At 44.3% G+C, this 14,772-nt stretch overlaps 1 long non-coding RNA gene across 1 annotated transcript; it reads right to left on the bottom strand.

The window, feature by feature from the left end:
• Positions 1 to 4,611: 4,611 nt before the first annotated feature.
• On the bottom strand, positions 4,612 to 10,547 carry LOC121486322. Its single transcript, XR_005986605.1, has 4 exons — positions 10,486 to 10,547; positions 9,753 to 9,862; positions 9,059 to 9,102; positions 4,612 to 4,744 (listed from the first exon to the last, which is right to left on the bottom strand). It is a non-coding gene; the product is annotated as an uncharacterized LOC121486322 (long non-coding RNA).
• Between the last annotated feature and the right edge of the window lie 4,225 nt (positions 10,548 to 14,772).

The raw sequence follows: 14,772 nt of genomic DNA, 5'->3' as shown, positions 1-14,772 counted from the left end.
TTATTCCTCAAATTAGTCTAGCCTTGACCACTGGGAGCTCTTTCAGTTGGCTCCTTTAATATACCATCATATTTTTTTTACCTTTTAAGCAATACCTTACTTTTGGGCATTACAAAATGTTCCAGGCTCATCTTGTAGATTTCCTGACCCAGTCAAAGATCAGCCATTTCTCCAAGGAGTTCTCATTCCTTTTATTGAAGAATAGTATTAGAAACCAAAATCTGAGTATCAGGTATGCTCATTGCTACAAAGGGGTCATTGCTTCTAGGTCCTCTCAGCTGACAGAGAAAGGAAAGATAGGTGTGTATAGTAACTCATGTTTATTCACATTTATAAATACTTCTCTATGTATCTGTATGTACCTATATGGAGCTAAACATGAGTTTATACTGATGTCTCCACCTCTTATCCATTATTCCACGGGTCATTGGAGCCTTTTCTCCTTGCTTGTCTGTAACATCCTACTCCAATAGTGAGAAACGTGGCTACCACCACCGATCATCTATTTACTTAATTGTTCAGTTTAGGTGTGCATGTGTAGTGGTTTCAGAATTGTCAATCTGCCCCCCAGAGGAAACAAATTTATGAACCAGAGGGCAGTGTTTATGTGCAGTTCCTTCTGCATTTAGTTTTACAAGACTCCACAGTTTCTACAGCTACCTTCATCACCACCTACTTCCAGGAGGCTGTTTCATGCAATTATAATACAGTTAGATTATTTGGTCACAATGTACATTCTATCTTAAGAGCCTCTGACATCCTAAATGACTTTTTAAGAATTTACCTCCATCGAGGTTCACTTTTTCGGTTAAAAAGTTCTATAGACTTTGACAAATGAATTGTGTTATGTATCCATCCTTAAAGTATCATACAGAATAGTTTCATCACCATAAAAATATCCCTGTTTCCTCTGTTTAATCCTCCCTCAAACCCCAAAACCCCTGGGAACCACCAATCTACTGATTGTTTATAATAGCTTGCCTTTTTTTTTTTATAATGTCCTATGAATGGAATCATACAGTATATAATCTTTTCATACTGGTTCCTTTCATGAATAAATACTCATTTAAGATTTATTCATGTCTTGGGGTGCCTGGGTGGCTCAGCTGGTTAAGAGTCTGCCTTCAGCTCAGGTCATGATCCCAGGGTCCTGGGATTGAGCCCCGTATTGGGCTCCCTGCTTGGTGGTGAGTCTGATTTTCCCTCGCTCTCTGCCCCACCCCCAGCTCGTCCTCTCTCTCTCTCTCTCAACTATAAATAAAATCTTTTTAAAAAAGAGATTTATTCATGTCTTTGCATGATTTGGTGGTTAATTCCTTTTTATCACTGACTAATATTCTATTGTATGGTTGGCTACAATTTGTTTATTCATCTACTTATTGAAGGACATCTTGGCTGCTTCCAACTTTTGGCAATTATGAATACAATTATTATAAACATAAGTGGGCCCATTTTGGTGTGGACATAAGTTTTCAAAGCAGTTGGGTAAATGCCTAGGAGTGCAAGTGCTAGAGCTTATAAATCACAACCACTTTTAATCTCTTTGCTCTGACATAACACTGAAGTACATAAAGAACTATTTCTCCTTAATTCGATTTCTCTTAATTTCATCTGCAAATGAGCCCTGTGAGGTAGGTGTACCAAGCAGAGTTCTTAGTTCAGGTACTAGAAACTGATACTTAGGAACTCAGAAAAGGAAATGGATAGCTTTTGGGAGCCCATAGTATCAATGGCGAGACTGGAGAAGGTGGCCTGGAAAATGGGTAAGCCAAGGTAACTAGTGGTGGCAGGACTCCAAAGATTTTGTAGAAATACTCTGGTTAAGGTATTACTTCCATTGGCCATTCAGATGGCGCTGATGATGCTGTCAGAACTGATCTTAATTGATCCAGCATTTTTGACTCACTTCCTTAAAATTCAAAGTCCCAGGCAGGGACAACTGGATAACCCAAAGGGCCTCTGAGGACTGGCCTCAAGGGTCTTACAATTAAGTAAGGAAGAGCAGGGAAAGCAAATACACACTATCAATGCCCCTACTCACCCTCCTAGGAAGTGGTAGGGCCAAAAAGTGGAAGGAGTCCCCAAAAGACAATATAGAGTCGAGTCACTGTCCACCAGAACATCGAGGCAGTGATATAAGCAAGAAACTTCTATAGTGATGAGCCACCATGTACTGGGGTCTATGTGTTACAGGTGCTCAGATTACCCTATACAAGGGCCCAAACCATGGGGGACCCTGACCAGGCTTAGACTACATTCCATGCTAGATGCAGTGGAGAGCTACAGGAGGGTTTTTAAATGGGGAATCAGAAGTGTAGGCTCAAAATGTGGGCAGAAATACTTTGTAGGGGTTTGGTCTCTAGAGAAAAAGTCAAAGCCTGGGTTCTAGGGTTAGGGCCTAAATCTCAGTAGGAGCAGGACTCAAGCTGATGCACTTAGGATTTCTCATGATTTATTTTTCTGGGTTGAAATAAAATCTTTAGGTGGATATTGAGTTGCTCAACTGTAAATCTTGATGAGAACGGGTATGCAACCCAGTGTAATAGGCTGAAAAGTGCCTCCTGCCCCCCACCACAAAGATAGCAAGCACTAATGCCTAAACCTATAAATGTTACCTTATCAGGGAAAAGGGATCTTTGCAGATATGATTAAATTGAGGATTTGGGGAAGAAGAAATTATCCTGGATGATTTGGTTGGGTCCTGAATGCAATTATCAGTGTCCTAAGAGAGAGGCAGAGGGAGGTTTGACACACTGGTAGCAGAGATGGGAGTGATGTGGCTGCACGCCAAGGAATGCTAGCAGCTGTCATAAGCTGGAAGAGGCAAGGAGTGGATTCTCCCCTAAAGTCTCTGGAGTCTTGATTTTGGCCCAGCAATACTAATTTCATACTTCTGGCTTTTGTGACTGTGAGAGAATAAGTTTCTGTTGTTTCAAGCTACCCTATAGCAGCCCTAAGAAACATATACATCCTGGAAATTACTACTAGGGAAGACGAAAGTGAGTACAGTAGAAAGAACAAGTGCTTTGGATAGAAGTAGACCCAGAATCAAATTCCACCTGGTAAGACCTTGGACAATAATATTGACACAGGCCTGGGTGTGTGGTACATTTGCAGCCACTCCCCCTCCCGTGCTAAGGAGGACATGAGTAGTGGAAAGCAGCATTGTTTCCCTGATAGGGCTCAGAATACATTCCAAAACAGGTCTCTTGGCATCTCTCAAAACTGAGATGTGATGTTAATGTCAGTGACCAACCATTCCTGTAATAGCATTAGCCGTCATCCAGTGGGTACCTACAATATAGCGCATATTTTAAATAACCACATACTTTAAGTGAAACCCAACTTCATTATCCTAACAAACCAAAGAGACAGTTCTCTTCTTTGCCCTGGTTTGTGGGCAAAGAAATTAGAATTGAATTATCATTTCCAAAGGGACAAAGCTAGAGAGTAGCAGATCTGTTTCTCAAAACCAGGTCTTGCTGACTCCGAATGCCATCCCACCATGACATATAACCAGTCTCTTGGATTTTGCAGCCTCAGTTTCCCCCTCTGAGACTGCCACCCTTACCTTAAAGAGCATATGTGAGGAGTCAGTGAGATCGCTAGCAAAGGCAGGGAACCCAGGACACTGGTTGGCACAAAGCCTGCACTGGATAATGTTAGCCCACAGGAGGCTAGGCCCCACCAGAGGTCAGGCCAAGGTCTGTCCAGGCTACAGTGGGATCCTAGCAGTGGTAGGGAAGCTCAGCATACTCCCTGGTACACCTCCACCCTACAGTTTGGCTTTTGTCCTTGGGAGGGACACACCTGGAGCCCGGAAGCAGCAGGGTCATCATGACTTAGAATGGAGTGCTCTGTAAAGTCATCATGAGCCGTGCGTCCCCTCCTGGACAAGGAATTACAATGGCAACACCAACAGTCTTTTCCTTTCCTTTTCTTCTCTTCTCTTTTTAAAAATATTTAATTAATTAATTTTTTTGAGAGAGAGAGAGAGAGAGAGAGCGCGCGAGTGTGAGTGTACGTGATGCAGGACTTGATTCTATGACCCTGAGATCATGACCTGAGTCACTTGAGTGCCCCAACACCAACAGTCTTTGAACCAGGATCTAACCAAGGATGAGGAGAAGAGACCTCCAACAGTCTGGAGAGGAACAGAATTCTGGCACACTCTCCCTGAACCCCATAGGGTCTCTTGTCCCATCTTGGGGAGACAGACTGAATCAGAAGAAGAAGCAGGGCCTTTAGCACCAGACAGAACACCAGTGTGTTTAGAGCCTCACCTTCCTAACTGCTGACTGCGTTGCCTTGGAGAAACTTCTTTACTTCTCTGAGCCTCTGTTGTCTCATCTGTAAAATGGGCATATGAACCCCCACATTCCAATATGCCATGAAGATTAAATGGGTTAGTGCAGGAGCAGAGGTTCAATAAATATCAATCCCCTTCATGCTGCCTGTTCCAGGTCCGAGCCTACCTGCTGAGCACCCCGTCCCCCCACCCCCACCCTAGAAATTGCAAGCTGGTTCCAGTGGCAAGTGTGATGTCCATTGGAAAGGGTGGTCATATCCTGGGCAGGCAGAGTGCTGTCCCAAGAGAAAAGAAATGCGGGCCAGCAAGGCTCCTCCATCAGCCTGGGTCCCAAGAGTCATACTCACAGCTCTCTCTGTGGCACTGGGGTGCGAGAAGAGTCAGGCGGACGCTTGTAAATCTGGACTCAAGCAGAGAAAATCTAAACTGCATCTTCTAAGGAAAAAAGTGGAGTCATTAGAGAAAATCTCCCTTTCTATTTTGGTGTCAACAAGTTAGGAATGGCAGGCTCTCGGCACAAGAAAACTATGCTTGGGCTGCTCCTTTATCACGTTCATCTTTCAGCAAATAATTACTCTCCCTCCAGGCACCCTCATCTGAACCTTCTAATTATACTATTGTTGGGTTTGATGTCAACTGAACAATAAATCAAACATGGAGCAGAATGTCTGATGGAAAATGTGCTGGGGAGTGAGTTGGGGGAAGCACACGCGTTACGGCCAGTCACAGAATGGGGGCTTGCTCTCTCTTTTCCTGAGCTTTGCCTCAGAACAAGCGTCCCTTTCTCTGCTAATTTTGTTAACTTTGGGACCGTGATCTGGGCTCTGAGTGACCCACATCCTCCGCCTCTAAAATGGGTGAAACTACATTTATCATTTCTTTCCCAGTGACCTTGAGAGGGTTCAGTTAATGAAGGACTGTAAAATACTAGCAAATACATGGATAACGAGCAATTTCTCATAAACTTTTTCCATATGGCGATTGGCTTCCTTCTCTGAAAGACTTTTAGTTACCATCAAAAGCCAAGCTCCCCATCGGGGAAAGAAAGAGGGCAGTGTTTATCTTAATATTTTGTCTTGTTTTGTTTTGTTTTATTTTATTTTTATTTCATTCGGTTTCATTCCATTCCATTCTATTTTATTTTATGTCATTGAGGGAGGAAGAGTGGGTGGTTCTGGAAGGAAGAGGGCAAAGCCTGGACAATCAGGGCATACATAGCAAACTCATTTCAATGCCTTCTAGTAGAGTCAATTCTGTGCCCAGTCAGCCCGCCCCTGGTGCTCGCACCCTAGTGGGATAGACAGGAGCTCACTCTGATCTGTCACCGTACAACAGGCAATGATAGAGGCTTTGGGAAATGCAGAGGAGAGAATTACCAGGACTGCCTCCTCTGGCTTATTTTTTTCTGATCCTAAGTCTATTCATTGGGCCAAACTCTAGTGGGAAGCAGTTCATTCAGCATTTTCAGATTTTTTTTAAAACTATGCCTTGGCACCTGCTGGATACCATAACCTGTGCCAGGTGCCAGCGATGGACATATGAGGAAGGTACAGACCTGGCCTCAAGGAATTCCCTGAAGGTGGGGGAGGAGGATGTGAAAAGACATCATGGTGTAAGCTGACGAGTGAAATTCTGTGGGATGCATAAAGGGTATTTAGCAAGACTAGTAACTGAGTGGGAAGCAACATGGACACCAAAGTGACCCTGAGTCCTTTAGCCCCAGAAAACAAAATAACTTAATAAGCCAGCAATGGTACTTTCCTTTTTAAAGCTACAGTTTATTGAATGATTATTATGAACCAGGCATGGTGCTAACTACTTTTCTATTAGCTCATTTTATCATTACAGAAATTGATGGGGTCATAAAAAATTGGAAAATGACTCAACATCATATGTCATCAGGAAAATGCAAATTAAAACAACAATGAGATACAAATCTATTAGTAGAACCAAAATCCAGGACGCTGACAACACCAGATGTAGACAAGGGTGTGGAACAAGAGGAACTGTTATTTATTGATGGTGGGAATACAGTGGAGTGCAGACACTTTGGAAGAGAGTTTGGGGGTTTCTTACCATACTAACCTCCCTTTAACATATCATCCAGCAATTGCATTCCTTGGTATTTACTCAAAGGAGTTGAAAACTTAAGTCTACACCAAAATCTACACGTGGTGGCTTACAGCAGCTGTATTCATACCTGCCTAAACCTGGAAGCATCCAAGATTTCCTTCACTGGGGGCATGGATAAGTAAACCTTGATCTATCCAGACACTGGAATATTTTCAGTGGTAGGAAGAAATGGGCTATTAATCCATGGAAAGACATGAAGGATATGTAAATGCATGTTATTAGGTGAAAGAAGCTAATCAGTAATTACTTGGTAATTGCAACTGATTTCCAGAACATCTGACATTCTGGAAAAGGCAAAACTATGGAGACAGTAGAAAGATCAATGGTTGTGCTGTGGGGTGGGGGAGAACAGGCAGCACAGAAGATTTAGGGCAGGGAGCTGCTCTGTACGATACTATACTGGTGGGTGCCCGTAGCACTTGTCCATGGCATGTACACCACCGGAGTGGATCATAGTGTAAACCATGGGCTGTCAGTGATAATGATGCCTCCCTGCAGGTTCATCGATTGTAACAAAAGTCCCACTCTGGGGGGGGGAAATTCCATAGTGGGAGATGCTTGGGGGTGAGGCAAAGGGTACGTGGGGACTCTACTTTCTGTTCAGTTTTGCTGTGAATCTAAAACTGCTCTAAAAAATAAGGTTTTGTTTTGTTTTATTTTTTAATAAAACAATGAGGTTGTAGCAGCTGGTCACGTGTGCTGAGGCTGACTATGAACTGAGAGGTAGGTTACAGGCTCTGGACTTACTTGAGTTCTTATGACAGACCTTGGGAGCAGGTGTGTGATCACCATTCCTTATACAACCGAGCAATTGAGGCTTTCAAGGATTTAGGAAGGAACTTGCCCAAGTTTTCACTGGAGGAGCTAGATCCCATCTTCTGACTCAGACTGATCTGAATTCAGAATTCAGGTAATTAAACCACTGTGCTAGACTCTTATTCTAAAGCCTAGAGGGGGCCACCATCTCATTTTTAGTGCAAACTGTGGCTGGTTCAGACAACACTGGCTGGACTACATATTTTGTTCATTCTCTCATTCATTCATTCATTCATTCATTCATTCATTGTTTTGGTCAACAGGTGTTTGGCTCCCCTTTGCAGTGGGTCCTCTGCTGCACATTAGCATGTTCATTTTCACTGTTCTGAGAAGCAGGAACCTTGAAATACCTGTTCTGCTCCCCATGGCTCTGGCCTCATGAAGAGGAATAGATGTGAATCACTTGGATTCTAACCAGTCTGCCCTATAATCTACCCCTAATACATGACCTATTGGATCACTTGAAAGTATGACAAAGTCCCCTTAGTGAAATGGCATGGCACCAAAGAATACCAGGAAATTTAAAAATCTATATAACGTATGAAGCAGCACCTGGCACAGTTGCAAACCAATGAACCATCAATTCCAAATGAAGCTGTACATTTGCTCTGAAGGTCTGGTCCCAGGCTGAGCCTGAGGCAAGTCCTGGGGTGGATGGGGGGAGACAGCAAGGTAGAGGAAATTCTTCCTCTCTGCCCCCCTAGTAGCCGAGTCTGGGGTCTAGATTTGCCAGATCAAAGCTCTGATTCTCCCTTTATTTAGGCTAGTGAGAGGCAGCCAGTTGAATGGCATTAGTTTAAAGCCAGTGTCATCTGGGAAGACGCTTAAATACATAAACTAGAACAAGAAATTGACTTTGAAGCCCACATTAGACTCTAGTAGGCCTTGTATAGTTATTTACAGTTCCTTGGATGTTTTCTTCTGTTACTTTTTCTGTGTTAAGTAGAGTTTGCCATCCAGTGTCAATATACCCAGACTGCCTAAGTCAATTGAGCTTAGGCTGTGTGACCTGGGGATAATTATTTAACCTTTTGGGCATCCATTTCCTCATCTGCAAAACTGGGATAGTAATAACCCTCTTAGGGTGATGGTGTGGATTAAATAATAAAGTACTTAGATGATTATCATTCCTGGTATACTGGAAAAAGACAGATGAAGTATCTACATTTTTGCTTCTGAGGGCCCCAGAAGAAGAGAAGATAAAGTATCTGTGTAGGAGCCATGGCATAGCCTGCGGTCTGGGTTGTACAACTGGGCTGAGAGTGGGGTAGAAGGAAGTCACTGAGTCTGCTTGTACCAGTGCTTTGCTTGCAACTCTAATGATTTCCACAAGGAAGGAACATGATTTTTCATCTTTTTTTCCCCCAAATTCTAGTGCAGATTCCTGCACAGAGTAGATGCTCAATAGATACCTGAAATACAATGGAGTTCAATTATAGCTTTTAGTGTCTTTGTGCCTTGGACCACAGTTGGTCCCTTTTTGCATTCCCAACAGGGCTTTTGCACCAAGTTGGAGACCAGCATGTGCTTGCCTAATAAATGAATGAATGAATGAGTGAGTGAATGAATCTGTTTACCTGCTGTGTGATGGATGCCATGGCCTCCAGGGGCACTGCAGGTGTGAGAACACAAATTATTTGCACATTGTTTTCTGGAGAGCAAATTGTGTATGTCAATAATCTAAAAATTCATGTGTATGAGTGTATCTTCCCTCCCATGAACAGTGTTCAGTCAGAGAGCAGACAGAGGAAGGAGTCTAGTTATGACACTGGACGCACCCGCATCCACGTTCAACCTCACCTCTTCACAGGATCTCTGACTTTGAGGCGACTTGGTTTCCTCACCTGCAAAGAGGGAATAAAAATAGGTATTTCATAGACTCTGTCAAGGATTTAATAAGACCCTTCTCTTAGTAACGCATAAAAGCATTTCTCCTTACCAAGTGCATTTACCCAAAGGCTCTGGTTGCCTGACCTGGACTGGATATGGGATACAAAGGGGCCAGAGGTGGGCCACTGGCCAGAAGCTCACTGCATGGGGAGGGAGATGGGGGTACAGAGAACTCATTCTGACACCGGCCAGCACGAAGGGCCATTTATCTTCAATTCTATGACCACCATCTGTGGCAAGTGCTATTGACTTACTAGCAAGATTTTATGGAAAATATAGGACTATGTTGCAGATTCAGATTCCAATATCAGAGAGGATAAAATATGGGAAAAATTTTCTCTTAGCACAGAAAGAAAAATTTCATACATCTTACAGTAGATTCACGCAGGGCTGAGGAAATGGAAAAAGCTTGCAACCTTGAGGTTGGGGAAGCATCAGAACGTAGGATCTCCGCACGGGACCTGGCGGGTGGCTCAGGAATCGGATAGAGAAGGGGACAGTGGAGAGGAGAGGGAACAGTGTGAACCCAGGCCTGGACGAGAGACGTGGCAAAGAGATGCAGAGAGGGGAACAGCGGGTTGTTGGTAGAGGATGTTCCCAGTACCTGTGGCCACAGAGGGGTCAAACCCTCTGGAAAAAGCCAGAAATCCCTGAGTTCAAATCTCAGTCTTGGTACGGCTGGGCTAGCCGGAAGTCCTCTGGGCTTCTGTCTTTCTGTGTTCGATGGGAACAGAAATCGTTACTTCTGGTGGTGGCAGGGATGGGCGCCTGCGCCAGCACAGCGTGTGACACAGGAGGTGGGAGCTTTGGGTTGGAACCCTTCCCGTTCGGACTCCATCTCCCCCCACTGCTCCGACTCAGAGATCTTCAAAATCCCTGCGCAGGAGGCTGAGCCGGAGGCCACCCCAGCAGGACGTCAGGAGGGGGCATTTTACAGCTCTCCCCAGGCTGAACACTGGGGGCCTGGCGTGAGGGTCAGGAGTAAGGAGGGACCTGGGCTCGAGCACCATGGGGGTGGCCTGCAGCCCAAGGCAGGGGTGTCCCGGATCCACGGAGTAAAGGGATGCCGCCCGCCTGGATACTTCTGTGTGCCTTGTATCCCTCGTTTTCAAGACTCTCCTTATCCTGTCCCTTCCCCCTTCTCTGTCTCCTGGAGCCCAGGCACCTTTCCACCCCACCCTGGCTTGCCCCAACCATCAGATAGCGCTGTCATGTGAACTAGGCAGGCCGCCAGCCGGCCAGCACTTGCACAACGCGTGGCGCCTACTTCGAGTGTCTGAGAGACTCCCCACTCGGTCAGGACCTGGGGGCAGACAGTAATTACCACTCGCTCTTACCTCCGTCTCCTCCTTTTTCTCTTCTTCTCCTTTTTCTCTTCTTCTCCTTTCCTTCTTCTCTTTTTCCTCCTCCTCATCCTTTTTCTCCTTCTCCTCCTCCTCCTTTTCCTCCTCTTCCTCTTCCTCCTCCTTGTCCTTCTTGTTCTCCTTTTTCTCTTCTTCTCCTTCTCCTCCTCTGCTCCTCCTTGTTCTCTTCCTCTTCCTTCTCTTTCTCTCCTCCTCCTTCTCTTCCTTCTCATCTTCTCCTCCCCCTTCCCCGTTCTCCATCTTCTCCTTCCTCCTCCACCCCCTCTACTTCCTCCTCTTCTTTGACTTGCGGAGATTCAGTACGAAATTGGCATTTTCCTCTGAGCTCCCTCTTCCTCACCCTTAAAGGGACAAACAAATCAAAACGTTTAGTAGCACTCAGCCGACAGTAGATTCTTTTTTTTTTTTTTTAAGACTTTATTTATTTATTCATGAGAGACACAGAGAGAGAGAGAGAGAGAGAGAGAGAAGCAGAGACACAGGCAGAGGGAGAAGCAGGCCCCATGTAGGGAGCCCCATGTGGGATTCAATCCCGGGATTCCAGGGTCACGCCCTGGGCCGAAGGCAGGCACTAAACCACTGAGCCACTCAGGGATCCCCAGCCCACAGTAGATTCCTGACATGACACAGTGTGCTGCAGAAAAGATCCATTCGGGGGATTCTGAGGAGGCCACATGCCAGGTTGTTTACCCTAAATGAGTCTGGGTCATCACGTATCTTGCATGACCTACTTGTTTTGCAATAAAAGATTCTAAACAGCCACATATCTGCCCAGGTTACAAACTGAGACTGTTTTCCAGACCCATAGTTATTCCATCCTGTAGTTTCCTTGACAAAGGTGGGCAGCATACCACTTACCCTTCAACAGCTTACATTCTAGAAGCTTCTAAGAATACAATTTTTGGAGTTTCACGAACATTTATGTGTGTGCAGGGGGAGGAAGGGTGGAGTTACTTGGGAAGCTCGACCCACTCAGGCTCCTCAAGATTATGAACATAGATTGATCTGAGAGGAAAGAAAAGATCCATTTACCATTCAGAAATTAGATTAGAACATATTTCCTGTTTCTCCAACTCTTCTTCTTTCTTCTTCTTCTTCTTCTTCTTCTTCTTCTTCTTCTTCTTCTTCTTCATGATAATAACATGCCCTAGGGAAGGCAATGTCACAACATTACATTTTTTCAAAGATTACTCATTGTAGTTCACTTCTGGTTAAACTGGGACACATTTGAGAGTGAAAGCAAGTACTATTAATAATTACATCAGGACAATAGGTATAAGCCTGGGCTGTGCCGGGAAAACAAGGACACATGGTCACCCCACTTATCTGGTCTTCACACAGCTGGAGGGAGTGGTAGTTCTGCAGGGAGCTGGACCAGCTGTCACAAAGCTCATCCTGCACTAACATCTACTTGTCATGCTTGGAGGTGAGCCACAGCTCTTCCTTACTCAGAACTTATTTGCTCTTCATTTTCTCCAGTAGCAAATCAGAAAGATGATGAAAGGTCTTTGGCCTAGGGAGCCAGCAGTGACAAATGACAGACAATCTAAGGATTGCCCCCAAAAGCAAAGTCTAGAGAGAACTCACAGTGCTTAGGAAAAATGCTCCATGTAGCTCAATGGATTCTTATATTTAAACTGATGACTTTGCATTATTAAGAAAATGAAAATTTATTCAACAGCCACTTGTTGATCATCTTCAGTGGCCTCAAGATTCAGAAGTAAAGATAAATAAGGCATAGTAATCTGACTTCAAGGATATTATTGCCTGGAGCAGAAAACTGATTGAAAGAAATAACAATAATGCAATGAAATGTGTTTAGTAACAGAAGGGTAGGCATAGTGTGCAGGAAACAGAGGCACATTTATCCTGCCTGATGTGACTGAGGGCTTCTAGGGAGAGGTGATATCAGAACTGTGCTTTGAGGTGAAGTTGGGCATTCAGGCAGCAAAGAATGGACAGAAGGGGTTTGGGGGCAGAGTAAGCATAAAAAGCAAGAGGACTAAGGTATTTGGGGAAGACCCTTTATCACCAGTGGAAGGCTCTTCTGTTTGCAGGATCTGGAACCTGAGACAAATTGGGGACACCCCAATTACATTTGTAATGTATCTGAAGGTTTAAAAGTCATTCATTTAGTGAATAAAATATTTCTCTCCAAAGAATACAAAATAGGAGCATATTTTATCAGAAATGTAAAGTAAGTGGAAATAGTTAAACAATAAAAACTATTTTTCTTATATATATTTTCTGAAAAAATGTCTTCTAAGATATTCAAAGTTACCTATTAAAGTTAAAAGGCAAAATATAAATTACAATCAATGAGTATCAAACACGAATAGAAATTATTTTAAATGGAATAAATGGTAAGTTTACATTATTTTTAAAAATTGGAGTAAAAATCATGTACCATAAAGCTGACCATGTTGACTATTTCTAAGTGTCCAGGTCAGTGGCATGAAGCGTATCCACACTGCTGTGCCACTATCACCGCTGGCCATCTCCAGAACTTTTTACATGTTGCAAAACAGAAACTGTCTCCACTAAACAGTAACTTCCCACACCTCCCCCAGCCCCTGGGAATCACATCCTGCTTTCTGTCTCTATGGGTCTGAGGGCTCTAGGCGCCTCATGGAATAGCTAGTATAGTACTGGTCCTTTTGTGACTTACATTCTGAGTGACTGGAATGGCAAGTTTCATCCTACCATGCTACATCGTAGCATGTATCAGAATTTCCTTCCTTAAAAAGCACAAGTTTTAAACATTTGAGATAGTCTCACACTTGAACATTTAAAAAAAAAGTTTCAATGTCCACCCTACTAAAAGAGTCAGTGGTATGCTTCAGGCATATTAGGTCTGGATCCACACCTGTACAAATTGTAGTGGAGGGTCAGTTGCTGGTACTGTGACATTACTCAGGATCCTGGTGCAACTGTGGCAAACTTGATGTCAAGTTGTGTCTTGGGGTGCCTGGGTGGTTCCATGGGATGAACATTAAACTCTTGATTTTGGCTCAGGTCAAGATCTCAGAGTCCTGGGATCAGCCGTGCATTGGGCTCCACACTGGGCATTTAGCCTCCTTAAGATTCTCTCTCTCCCTCTCCGTCCGCATCTCTCACTCCCTCTATCCCCACTCTTGCTCTCGTGCTCTCTCTCTAAAATAAAATTTTTTTAAAAAAATTCATGAATTTGTCTAGAACAACTTTTGGAAAGTTGAAGAGAGTAGTAATAAAATGGGAAATGCAGCTTCGTTGTGAAAACCACCCACTCATACTCTCTGGGAAGGATTGAGCTAGTGGATGAACTTGCCTTTTCTCTCACCCACAACCTCCTGTGGCCCACATACTCTATGCTCGCTGAAGCAGCAGCAGCCCCAGGGTCCAGATGGTACAAGGCCCAGGTTTCCCCAAGCATTTGGATGAACCCCTGCTTGTTTCATGGACAGAAGGCAGAAGATGTGAGAAGCCTTTTGCCGGGGCCCGAATGGTGTTAACAGTGCAGTGGATGCTTAGGGCTGCGGATTGTGCTGGGTGGCTGGTCCGCAGGGATTGAACACCTGTGTGATATTTAGTTCAGGTGTTTCTTTGTGTAATTTTGACATGTTGCATCCTCAGAGCAGCACAGAGCCTTCCCTGGGTCCGGGTCCAAGGGCATTACTGACCAGAAGCAGCAAGTGTGGGCTTGGCTGGATTAGTGGGTGCTCCTCCTCCTTATCTCCATCAGCCCCTCCCAGCCACACCAGATCAAGTTAGTCTAAGGAAAAGCAGTGTGCTTGCCTGAAGATGTGGCTTCCCACAAGGCGCCCAGGATTCCCCGTAGCCTAGCTCCAGCTGATTCCTATACCATGTGTGGATAATGAAATGTCTTGAAGACATGCAAACCAGAGGTCACTCAAGTCCCCTTGCTCCCTGAAAACTGGGTAAATCTTGTCCAAATCTCTCTCCTTCCAGGGCCTGTAGACACCCAAAGGTCTATCTCTAGGGGCATACACTTTCATCTCCTCCTTGTCCTGGGTATCAGTTTCCTGAGGTTTTTGTCATTTTGGGTGCTATCTCCATTCTGTGCCATGTCCTTCCAGCCCAAATTTTTGAATGCCTCAAACAAAACAAGAATCTCCAACAAATAGGAAGTCTGTTCATGAATGGTTACCGCAGGAAAATTCATGAAAAATTTTGTTTGTCCATGGAGCAGGGAGAAAATGCTGGTATTGTGAAAGTGCAAGCAACTTGAAACGCAACAGTCGATTTCATCGCTCCGAAAAT

This window comes from Vulpes lagopus, chromosome 3, assembly GCF_018345385.1.
Source record: "Vulpes lagopus strain Blue_001 chromosome 3, ASM1834538v1, whole genome shotgun sequence".
Classification (NCBI taxonomy): domain Eukaryota; kingdom Metazoa; phylum Chordata; class Mammalia; order Carnivora; family Canidae; genus Vulpes; species Vulpes lagopus.
The sequence above is the reverse complement of the archived record's forward strand: the minus strand, read 5'-3'. Positions and strand labels throughout refer to the sequence as shown.